The 13,201-nt window shown below is 37.5% G+C and overlaps 1 pseudogene; it reads right to left on the bottom strand.

Annotated features, from left to right (window-relative positions):
• Positions 1-7,293: 7,293 nt before the first annotated feature.
• On the bottom strand, positions 7,294-12,573 carry LOC132277433 (uncharacterized; annotated as a pseudogene).
• Between the last annotated feature and the right edge of the window lie 628 nt (positions 12,574-13,201).

The raw sequence follows: 13,201 nt of genomic DNA, 5'->3' as shown, positions 1-13,201 counted from the left end.
TTTTAAAACTTAGTTTGAGGGTGAAATCCTCTTGGAAACTCGTTCCATGGACTCAACAGGCGCATAATTAATCAAATTAGACTTTTTGATCCACACAGTTCTCACTCTTATTTCCTGAAATTCTTTTTCTTTCTTTACCTCATTTTTAGGCAAAATTTCAGTTCTAGGAACCTTAGGTGTCAATTTCTTTTTCCTTTAGAATGCACCTTGTTCTTAGTATGAGAACCAGTTTTAGAAAAATCTTTCTTTTTCCCGTGAAGGCATGAGTTATACTTATGCCCATTTTTTCCACTAAAAGTGCAATGCAACAATTTAGGAACATAAGACATAGCAGAATGCGATGCATCAGACAAACATGATTTAGGCATAAAAGCAGGTTTAACAAAAGTTATTTTACATTGGTTACTAGAAGAACCTTTAATAAACCCTAACCCTGTTTTATCATACACATCCTTACCCATGTTGATTATCTTATTTAAATTGTTTTGACTCATATTGAACCCTTTCAGTTTATCTTTTTCAGATTTCAATTCAATTTCAAGATAATCATTTTTCAAAGCAAGACATTCTTTTAATGAGTTAGCAACACTTACCTTATCCTCAAGAATGATGATCTGTTTCTCAAGCTCAATGATGACAGACTTGCTTTCAATAGCCTTTCTTTTGCTTTCAGCAATTTGTTTCTTGACATGTTTATTCTCTCCTTTTGCTTAGATAAGCTCTTTTGCTAGATTATTGATTGCCTGTTTGTTCTCAATGGTTTCCTTAACCATCTTCTTTAGTCTTTCATCCTCATTTTCATCCTCTTCAACCTGTTCATCATGAACTTCACTGTCTTCATTATCTGAAAGGTCAGAGTTAGATAAATGAACGGCATGAGGACCCCGATCAAGAAAAGGGACATAAGAAAAATCATTAGTATCATCCTGAGGAGAATCACTATCACTTCAAGTAGACTTTTCAATCATAGAAACTTTCATTGCTTTTCCTTTATTCCTATCCTTTTGTTATTTCCTAGGACTAGGACAAACATTGGATGCATAAACTTTACCACCACAATTCCAGCAAGTAAATTCAGTTTCTTTTAATTCATCTATTTTTTTCTCATTAAACCTAAACTTTGACGTCTTGTCAAAATTTTTAGGATTAGCCATGTTGTTATTCCTTCTCCTCTATTGCCTTTGCAAAATCTGATTGAATTGCCTTAACAAGAATGCAATATCATCATCAGAGTCATCATTCACAGAATTCTCAACCTGTGTAGATTTTAAAGCAAGATTTTTCTCTTCTGACTTAAATCAAAATTTTGCATCTCAAAAGTTTTTAATGAACCTATCATCTCATTAACTTGACAGGTAGTCAAATCCCAATGTTCAGAGTTGGTTTCAACCCTAATCTGGAATCTTTTAGGTAAAGACCTTAAGATTTTCTCATAGATTTTTTTATCACTAACTTTTTTCCCTAAGTGGCACAGTACAAAAATTATTTCAAGAAGAATAGAATAAAAACCAAAAAGGGATTCTGTGACGGCCCAAGTTTTGTAAACCCGGTGCGTCAGTGATGACCAAAAGATGACCCAATAACGGATCCGAAATGTGGAAGCGAAAGGTGAAACAATGGTCTCTAGAGATACAATGCATCTCTAAGACACCAATTTGACCCTCAATGAGGTCATGGAACCCAAAGGAAAACAAATGCGGAAGTGTCGTTTCAAAAACGGACAAAAAGGAACCTAGGAGCAAAATGGTCATTTTGCAAAAAAGTGGATTCAAGTGCTATCGAGCACACCACTGGGAAGACAATGAAAAACTAATCATGATGGACTCAAGAATTTCATTATTCGGATTCCGGACAAAGGAGAAACGACAAAACAAAGAAAAACGAGCAATAAAGCTAAAAGGGGTAAATTGGTAATTATCCAGAAATATCTGGGTGCAACCGAGTACATTGTTGGATAGACAATGAAAAATTAATCAATTTCAAAAAAAAAAAATCACTTGATTTGGAGTCCAGATGAGGGAGAAAGGTCAAAAACAAAATTGACGTCGCAGCGGCCCGACAAAGGCCGTGACAGCTACAGTGCCGTCAAACCACTACTGCTGCAACTGAGAGTAAAAACGGGCATCTAAACGAACTTTTCTGGAAAAACTCAAAGAAGAAACCCTGCCTAAAATCAAGTTTCCTACCCTGATTGCGCACGGAAACAAAAAAAAAAATGCATTGTAAAATGCCCAGAATGCCCCCAAGAAAATCTAGTCAAGGGGGTAAAAATTTCTCCGAGCTGCTGCCCAAAGAAAGGAAATAGGGCTTCGGGAGGTTTTTAAATTGCTTAAATTAAAAATTCAATCTTAAAATACACCCATAAGACCCCCAGAAGTTTCGGATCAGTCGTCACACTTTTCAAAAAAAAGTCGATGAATAGTACCAAGTACATTTGCATTAAAAATCTGCAAAACCTGGCAACAAGGATTTTTCGGACAAATATGGATTTTTGAGGGCCAAGATGGCATTTTCTAGAAAAACACAAATAATAAACCCCGCTCAAAATTGAGTTTTCTACATGACACGCCAGGAAAGATAAAAAAAAAAATGCATTCTGAAATACCCGAAATGCCCCTAGAATAGAATAGGGTAAAACTCCCTAAAAATGCTACTTAGAGTTTTTGCTTCATCAAGGATTGTGTTGTTTGCTAAAGTGAGTACGCAAGTGCATGCAATATGATAAAATAGATGTACCAACATGGCCTAAAGACTCTTTACATTCCATTAACAAGTTTTAGCATACAAAGCCTTCATAGTTGATAAAAATACATTTTCAAGCAAAATATGGCACCAATTGAATACAAGTGCAAATATAAACTTGCTTGGCCCTTGGCCTCATGTCCTACATCTCAAATGCATTAAAAAGGAGTGTACTTATGTACACTTTACATACGTAGAATCAAAGAATACAAGTTTGATACATAAAGCTACCAAACGATCCAAGGCAATGAAATCTTCAAGTCTTGAGTCATGTACCTGAAATATGCCCAGTATCGTAGGGGTGAGTAACATAAAGCTACTCGTAGGAGATGAGCATGCATCGACCTAGCATTTTACAATTTTATCACTTTAAGGTGAAACATATCAAAGGGGTTCATGCCACCTAACATCTATGTCAAAATGAGACTCAGGAAGCATCCTAAGCTACCTTAAAACATTTCTAGCATAATCACATTGTTCATGCAATTCAAACAACATGGAAACATGTTATACAAAGCAACAAGATATAGATTCTCAAAGTCTTCAACTTGAAATCCAAGATACGAAAACAATAAGAGTGGGTCATACCACCTAACGTCTATGTTCAAAGTGAATCTATAGGATCATTCCTAAACTACATTTGAACATCAAAACACAAATTATGATATCGATGCAATTTAACCAACATTGGAACTTCCAATACAACACTTAAAGCATAATTTCTCAAAGTTAACATCTTGCAACTTAAAATGGGAAATCAGACAAAGAACAATAAGTTACGATATTGGTGATGCTACAATTTCCTAGGTGAGCACAAAATAATGCTCAACACCTTGAGATTGGAAATTAGTGTCAAGTGGGCATCATAGTTAAATTTATAAACCGCTTAACACCTATACTATGTAGTATGAGTGAGAAGGGGTCGTCCCAAGGGATTGGAGTCATACTTGAATGTGAAAATGCAACTAGGGTCAGTAGGTCGAGTGATCAACAAATGGTTGGTTGGTTAAGTAAACTAGAGAACAACTAAATTAAACTAAATGATTAAATGTAACAAGAGTAAGTAAGAGAGAGAGAGAGAGATCTTGGGGTTTAGAGGTCACCACCAAGCAATGCTTTTCTACACTTCCAACTAGTGACTAATGAAGGTAAAGTGTGTTGCAATATTTGTGTGTTTGTGCTTGGTTGATTCAATTAGCAGGGGTGACCAATTTAAGCATACATTGTCTAATCAACATGTGAAAAGCATAATATATCTAGCAATTAAGTATATATTGTCTAAATAGCATGTGAGAAGCACAACATATCTAACAAGTCATTAATCCTTTCATTAAGTTCACAAGCCAAACACACCACAAGGATAGAAACATATGCTACTTGCATTCAAAAGTATGGAACATCAAACAACTAGCATGGATTGTCCTCTCATCTAACAATTATGTTATCACTACACTATAATTAAACTAGTGGAATGAAATTAAACTAAGCTAAGGGAGAGTCATAATCCATCAAGAAGTGAGCATGGACCATCTAGAAAATCACAAGAGCATTCTTTTAAGCACAATGTTTTAACAATCCCTAAATCTATAGCATTAATACACATAGACATGCATCAATTACACAAGAAATAGAGATAAACACATGAACATCTATTCTATCATACATAGACATATGGATAGAATGAAATGATTGATTGGAAGCATTAAACCATATAAATCATTGAATAAACAAGATCTATATGTATAAAAGTGTTAAAACATTAATTACAACACTAATCCCTCAATAATACACAAGATTAAGATACAGAAAGCATGATTGGGGCTAACTCTAGCCCCAAGAGGATGTTTAGCCACTCATGGTGATAATGCTCCAACCCTCATGGGCTAACTCCATGGTTGAAATCTGCTCCTTGTTGATTAAGAGTCTCCAATGGTGTCTCTAGCCTCCTCCTCCTCTAAGCTTCCTCTCCAAGAGATGGTATGAAAATAATATTGGCTCCCCTTGAAAAAGCAATCATTATCCTTATATAGGTAGGTCAAAATGACACCCAAAATGAGCTGGGGTCATGCACACAATATTCCCTAATGATTGGATAAAGGACAACTTTCAATAAGATGGAATTTTAACTTTTTCGCACTGGAGGAAGTTCGATCAATCGAAAGTAAGTGAGATCGATCGAAAGTAAGTGAGATCGATCGAACTTAGGCTGGATCGATCCAACTGGCTGAGCTTTTTGGAAAAAGACAAATCCGAGATATTTATGGGAGACATTTATGGGAAAATGACAAAAGTGGGTAGTGGGTAGTACAGCTGTGGATAGGATCAATCATTTGAATAAGGACAAAAGTGTTCAATCGATCGAACTTTTGGAACTTTATGCTTTTGGGTTAAGGCTTGGATCTATCTTGAAGTGCTGAGATCGATCATTGTTCGATCGATCGAACATTGAACTTAGATCGATCGAACTTTGCTACTTGCCACCTTTGGCTTCATTTGCTTCCTTCTTTCTCCACTTTTCTCTTTTGTTTGATTAATCCCAGATTGCTTCAATTAAGCTCTTATTTGGCTGAGTTAGCTTATTTTCGGGATAAGTGCCTGAAAATGGAAATAATACGAAATCAATCTAAAATGGTAAAGTAAGATAGATAAAGGTACTAGAATGCCTAAGCTTAAGGGGTTTAAATACGCACTTTTCAGTGCTCATCACACCCCCAAATTTAAATATTGCTAGTCCCTAGCAATGAACTAGAAAGAAAAGGAATGAAATAAATAACTATACAAGTATGAATCTAGAAAATAATAAATGGATAACGTCACTTTCCTAAGGAATACGATTGCATTTAGCATATGCAACAAGCCTTTTAAACCCCTAGGTTACCCCTAGTGGATGAGTGAAGTCTCGTGAGGGTTTCCAGAAATGGTACCCACAAACATTAAGCTCATTCTTTCAAAAGAGGCACCAATATTGCAAATAAGTCTTGGGAGAAAACTACCTCAAGTATGCAATGTTTCAAACATTTCTAAGCAATCTCCCAAAATTTCAACATCAAGCAAGCAAATATGGTCCTCTACACATCAAGAAAATGATCATGTAAATCAAAACAACTCTAGAATCCTTTTGAGTGGACCGGCATCAAATGTGTTGCTATCTAAGCCAACTAAAGAATTAATCACATCCTTACCCTCAAATTAGCAAACAAATCTAGTATCGATCATCAAGACAAAAAGTGGACCTTTTATTAAAGCTTTATTCATCTAGGTGTGCTTATTCTTTTCACTTTTTTTTTTTTTTTTTTTTTTTTGAGGATCAAAGATGGAAGTATAGTGCAATGTGTTGATCTATTAAGCTTTCTAGCGATTCATGAGGTTGAGCGTTAGGTCAATGACTCCCAAACCAGACGGCTTTAGGGCACTAGGTGTTCAAACACCCCTATAGACTTACAAGCTAAAACCAACTAGGCTACAAATCAAGACAACCTCCATCTAATCATTTCCCACTTTTCACCTTTTTGGGAGAAGTCCTCACTTTTTTTTTTTTGGAATACAATTATTAACCTAGAGTTTGGGCCCTCCACCTTTCGGCGCGAGAAGTTCAGTGCTTGATGAGGCTAGAATCCCGGCTACTTAGTGAAAAGGGGTTGTTATCCACCTCTATCAAGAATGAAAGCTTTCAATGCACTACTAGCTCAATCGGGATATAACCAATTCAATAATTAACAAACATGTACCCCACAAATGAATGCTAGTGTGCGCCGGTGCTAGTGCAAAAGACTAGAGTGAATCTCAAAATAATCACAAAATCAAGATAATGTGGACCACAAGTGCAAACAAGATATCAATCTTTCGAAAAATTTACTACTAAATGGCATTCATAAGGCATACAAAGAGTATTAGACTCTGAAGTCAAGCAATTTTTAAATTTTAAGCAATATAGTCCTCAAAAGATCAAAATCATAGCTAGATATGGACCAATCATAGAAATATCCCTTAAATACACAAGTCATGCTAAAAATTTGAATTCAAAACTAACACTGTAGAGCACCATTCCCCCCAAACTTAAATTGCACAATGTCCTCAATGTGCAAAGAGAACAGAGGAAAGAGTATACCAGTGCAACTAAGCAAGAATGATCGGGACTGAAGCATCCGAAGTGGGTGGCATCCCCCCCCCCCCCCCAAACTTGGGATAAACTATGGTCCTGAAAATTAGCACTTGGATAAACTTATCAGATAACAAAATGGGATAATCAGTGCACTGTGGTCGTGCAAGTGTAAATGGGATAAACATATAATGAAATGAGAGAGGTATAAGGGTGGTCCTGGAAATTAGGTAGCACTCTCTCACTGAAGTCACTGTGATGCACCTAATGGAGTTAAAAGGGCAGATGTATCAATAAAAGCATACAATATCCATCATAGATAAAAACAACAATAAAGTGTAATACATCCAGTGTCAAAGTCGACAGACCCGGCTGCAAAAATAATAGTATCACAAGTGTAGCAGACACAGAACATAGATAGAGAGCATAAAAAGATAAAGAGACTGGAAGTCTCAGGCAGAGGGAGCTCCACGAATCTCCCTGGCTAAGTCATCAATAGCAGTCAAGATCTCCGTACGGAGGCGAGAAATGTCAACTCGAATGGCAGCCATCACATTCAGACGAAGGGTACTAATGTTAGCTCTAAGAGCAATCAACATATCCTCCAAACTCTGGAGGTGCTCCTCTAAGTGACATATCTGGTCATGAGCCTCAGGTGTGGCTGAAGTGGAAGAATTGTTATTCTTAGTCATGGTCTGCGAAAAATAAATCTTGCAATGGGAATAAGTACTAGAATAATGAATTAAAGGCACAATAGCAACATGTTTGTCAGATAAGATAGACAAAACATATATGATATAAATCCATGCAAGTGATAGGATGTGAAGTACGCCAAGCAATATAAGAATGAAACACATCCAATGTGGAATATCATAGGCATTGGGCATAGATATGATAGCATAAACATAGGATATGATGAATGAAGTGTGTGTGTGAGATCTGTGAAGTTCGATTGATCAAAAAAAAAGAAATGAGATCGATTACAAAAGTTTAATCGATCAAAAGTAAGTGAGATCGATCTCACAACTTCGATCGATCTGGGGCACAAGTTCGATCGATCGAACTGTGTTATGTGAAAAACGAGAAGTCACAGATCTGTGACTGTTGGAGCGCGGGATCCACACAAACATGTTCGTGGACCCATCAACACAACAATCATCAATCATAATTACCTAAAATGGCTCACACTCCCAAAAATCAAAGCGACACATTACAATGGTTATGGCATAAAGACGAAAATGGACATAAAAACATGAAAAGCTTCAAATTTCATCCATGGCCAATAATCATCATGAATATGGGAGTGAATCATCATGAATTTAGAAATCATGGTGTCAAATCAATAATGGGGTCTCGAATCTCACCTTGAAGCAAAGAAAGGAGAGATGAAATGAAATGTGAAGAAGAAGAGGATCCTAAAAGAGGGAGAGATCGACACCTAGCTCACTATGGAGATCTCGCCGGAGATGGAGGAGATGGGCGAGGATACGGTGATGTAGGAACTGGGGTTTGGAAATAGGGGAGAATGGGATCTTATCCTCTATTTAAAAACTATCGCACAAGAGTTCGATCAATCGAACTAGAATTTTAGATCGATCGAAACTGCTTCTTTTTTTTTTTTTTTTGAATAAACAAGAAAATAAAATACAAATAAAAATGAAAATATTTTTGGATTTTTGAAAATTGAAAAGTCAAAACAAGTCAAACAATGAAATGGAGAATTGAGATCGATCAGAACAAAAGTTCGATCGATCAGACAGAGAGCTGAAAATATGTAGGTTTTTGGTTTAAAAATTTGGCTAAGTGTTGGAACATGAGATCGATCGAACTTAGAAGTTGGATCGATCGAAGAATTTTCAGATCGATCTTGGAATGTTTTGAACGATCAGACAGAGAGCTAAAAATATGCAGGTGGATGCAGGCTCAAAATTTTTCTAAGTGTTGAATTATGAGATCGATCAAACTTGGAAGTTGGATTGATCGAAAGTCTCTTGATCGATCTAAGAGTTGGTTCGAACAATGGGATAGAGAGGTGATTTGGATGCAGGTTTCTGCAGGGTGAAAAATTTTCTAAGTGTTGGATGTAAAGAGGAGTTCGATCGATCGAACTCAAGTTTGAGATCGATCGAACTTCGCAGAAGGCTCAATAATGACATGAAAGCTCATGCAATCCTCACCAAAGTTCCTTTCAATGCATATGAAAACCAAAAACAAGTATCTAGACTTTGCATGAAATAAAATGAAATATAGAAATGAGGGAGGAATAGGGTTTTGACACCCTACGAATGCCTTTGCTAGTCTTTAACGTCTCTAACAAGACGTTGGACTCTTTTAACCCGGATCAAAGATCTTGTTATGCATCCCCTCTTTATTGGGGTGATGAATGGTTCTTTGAAGAACTTGTTGGTTTAAGCTCGAAAGGAGCTCTTGGTTCCTTGTTAATGCAATCTTCTATGTGCTCATACACCGGGTCAATTAGATGTGCAGCTTCAAAATGTCTTTGAAAGACTTGACCCTCTATATAAGGTTTTAATCTTTGACCATTAACTTTGAAAATGTTGCCCTTCTTTAAGTTTTTGATTTCAACCACCCCATGAGGTGCAACGAGATGATTTCATAAGAGCCTTCCCATTTGGTTCTCAATTTCCCAGGAAAGAGTTTCAGCCTAGAGTTGAAAAGCCAAGCTTTTTGACCGGGTTCTAAATACTTTTTCACAATATGCTTATCATGAAAGGCTTTGGTTTGTTCTTTGTAGCTTTTGACATTATCATAAGCATTATGTCTCAACTCTTCTAACTCACTCAATTGGAGTAACCTATTCTCTCTGACTTTATCAAGGTCAAAATTGAGCTTTTTAACTGCCCATTAGGCTTTATGCTCTAGCTCAACCGGAAGATGGCAAGGCTTTCCATATAAAAGTCTATAAGGAGACATGCCAATGGGAGTCTTGTATGCCGTCCGATAAGCCCACAAAGCACATTTTGCTTTCTTGACCAATCCTTCCGGGTGCTGTTAACCGTTTTCTCAAGAATATGCTTAATTTTCCGGTTAGACACTTCAACTTGCCCGCTTGTTTGAGGATGGTAGGGAGTGGCTACCTTATGAGTGACAGAGTACTTAAGGAATAAGTGCTTCAAAATCTGATTGCAGAAATGTTTTCCTCCATCACTTATTATAGCCCTTAGTATACCAAAACGAGCAAAGATATTGGATTTGATAAATTGAATGACCACAGAGTGGTCATTCGTTTTGGTAACACATGTTTCCACCCACTTGGAAACATAATCAACGGCAAGAAGAATGTATTGAAAACCATAGGACATAGGAAATGGACCCATAAAATCAATGCCCCATATATCAAAGATCTCAACAACAAGTATATTGGTCAAGGGCATCATATCCCTTCTAGACATTATTCCCATCTTTTGACATCTCTCACATGATTTGCAAAAATTGTAGGCATCTCTATGAATAGTGGGACAAAAGAGCCCACTTTGAAGAACCTTTAAGGCGGTCTTCTTTGCACTAAAATGTCCACCACATGCGAGAGTGTGACAAAACACTAGGACACTTGGAATCTCACTCTCCAGAGTGCATCTTCTCACAATTTGATCGGGACAATATCGGTATAGGACAGGGTCTTCCCAATAGTAATTCCGGATATTGGCAAAGAAAAGATTCTTTTCATTCTTCGACCAAGAAGTTGGTAGCTTGCCTACTGCCAAATAATTCATAATGTCGGCAAACCAGGGCATTTTCCCATTGGAAATTTGAAAGAGTTGTTCATCCAGAAATGAGTCACAAATTGGTAGACTAGGGAAAGGCTCTATCGATAACCTAGAAAGATGATCGGCAACCACATTCTCGGTGCCTTTCTTGTCCTTGATTTCAAAATTGAATTCCTAAATAAGCAAAATCCATCTAATTAGCCTAGGTTTTGTTTCCCTTTTTGTCAATAGATGCCTCAAGGCAGCATGATCAGAATAAATGATAACCTTGGACCCTAAGAGATAGGAACGAAATTTATCAAGAGCATATACTACGGCAAGTAATTCCTTCTCAGTAGTGGAGTAATTCAATTGAGCTGCCGAGAAAGTTTTACTTGCATAGTATATGGCACAAGGAAGCTTACCCACTCTTTGTCCCAAAACTGCCCCCATGGCATAATCAGAAGCATCACACATGATTTCAAATGGCAATGACCAATTGGGAGGTTGCATGATAAGAGCAGATGATAATAATTCACGTAATTTATGAAAAGCGTCTAGGCATGCTTGATCAAAGACGAAAGGAGTTTCCTTGGCAAGAAGATTGCATAAGGGTCGAGCAATTTTTCTAAAGTCCCTGATGAAACGGCGATAGAAGCCGACATGACCTAGAAAGGAGCGAACCTCTCTCACCGTTGAAGGTAGAGGCAATTCAGAAATAAGCTCGACCTTCGCTTTATCTACCTCTATTCCTCTCCTTGAGATAACGTGACCCAAAACAATACCTACGTGAACCATGAAATGGCTCTTTTCCCAGCTAAGTACAAGGTTAGTTTCACGACATCTCTTAAGCACTAGATCTAAGTTTTTAAGGCATACATCAAATGAAGATCCAAAAACAGAAAAATCATCCATGAAGACCTCTAGATACTCTTCCACTATATCCAAGAAAATTGACATCATATACCTTTAGAATGTGGCGGGTGCATTACATAAACTAAAAGGCATCCGTCTATAAGCAAATGTGCCGAATGGACATGTAAAAGTGGTTTTCTCTTGGTCTAATGGGTCGAGGGTTACTTGATTGTACCCCGAATAGCCATCAAGGAAGCAATAATATTGTTGCCCGGCCAATCTCTCTAGAATTTAATCAATGAATGGCAAAGGAAAATGATCCTTTCTAGTGGCGGCATTTAATTTACGGTAATCAATGCATACACGCCAAGAATTGGCGGTACGCTTAGAGATTTCCTCACCCTTTGCATTTTCAACCACCGTAGTCCCCGATTTTTTGGGAACTACTTGAGTTGGACTCACCCACTTGCTATCGGAGATTGAATAAATGATTCCAGCATCTAAGAGTTTGACTACTTCCTTCTTGACTACCTCCTTCATGTTTAGATTAAATCTCCTTTGGGCGTCCCTAAAGGGTTTTGTCTCATCTTCCATAAGTATGCGATGCATGCAAATAGAAGGGTCAATTCCCTTAAGATCCGCCACACTCCATCCTATGGCTTCCTTATTTTCTTTAAGCACACTTAAGAGTGCCTCTTCTTGATCTTTTTCAAGACTTGAAGAAATGATAACCGGAAGAGTCTCTTTTGGACCTAAGAATGCATACTTGAGATTGGAAGGTAGAGTTTTAAGCTCAAGAGTTGGTGGAGAGACTAAAGATAAGACCGGTGGAGTGCTAGAGAGTGGAGGAAGAGGTTCTATTGGAGTTTTCCAAGATGGAAAATCTAAGCTTGCAACAGATTCCATGAGATTGCTTACCTCATTCATTGAATTTTCATTATCAAATCCACAACTTCCATACATTTCAAGAAGGCAAGAGGCTAGAGGATCATCGGATAAAAGAGATGAAAGACTATCCTCAATTGGTTGTTTCATTACCATTGTTGAAATTGCTTCCTCAACAACCTCATTTAACACATCTACAAGGAAACACTCCTCCTCATCCATGAGATGTCTACTTGCATGGAAAACATTAAGTTTGATCATCATATTGCCAAAAGAGAGGTCCATTATCCCGAATCTACAATTAATTGTTGTATTTGCAGTAGCAAGGAATGGTCTTCCCAAGATGATTGGGATGTGGGTGGAAGGATTGGCAACCGGCTTGGTATCAAGAACTACAAAATCAACCGGAAAGTAGAATTTATCCACTTTTACAAGGATGTCCTCTACTATGCCCCTAGGTGTTTTGACTAATCTATTGGCCATTTGAAGTACCACCGAGGTTGGCTTCAAATCATTCAACCCTAATTGGACATATACGGAGTAAGGAATCAAGTTGACACTTGCACCTAAGTCAAGAAGAGCTCTATAAATTTCATGTGTTCCAATTACACAAGAAATAGTCGGAGCACCGGGATCTTTGAACTTAAGTGGAGTGTTTTGTTGAAGAATGGAGCTCACTTGCTCCGTGAGGAACACATTTTTAGGACTTGGTCCCTTGCTCTTCCTCTTTTGTGTGCAAAGATCTTTCAAGAATTTTGCATAGGGTGGTATTTGCTTAGTGGCATCCAAAAGAAGAAGATTGATATTGACTTGCTTAAAAACTTCCATCATGTCATGAGTTTTCCCTTCTTGCCTCCCATGAGGCGAAGTTTCCTTTAAAGCATAAGGGAATGGAGCCTTTAGCTCACAAGAC

This window comes from Cornus florida, unplaced genomic scaffold (genome assembly GCF_030987335.1).
Source record: "Cornus florida cultivar Cherokee Brave unplaced genomic scaffold, ASM3098733v1 CherokeeBrave_3.0.0_Hap2_Chr01, whole genome shotgun sequence".
Classification (NCBI taxonomy): domain Eukaryota; kingdom Viridiplantae; phylum Streptophyta; class Magnoliopsida; order Cornales; family Cornaceae; genus Cornus; species Cornus florida.
This window is presented reverse-complemented; position numbering and strand designations above follow the sequence as displayed.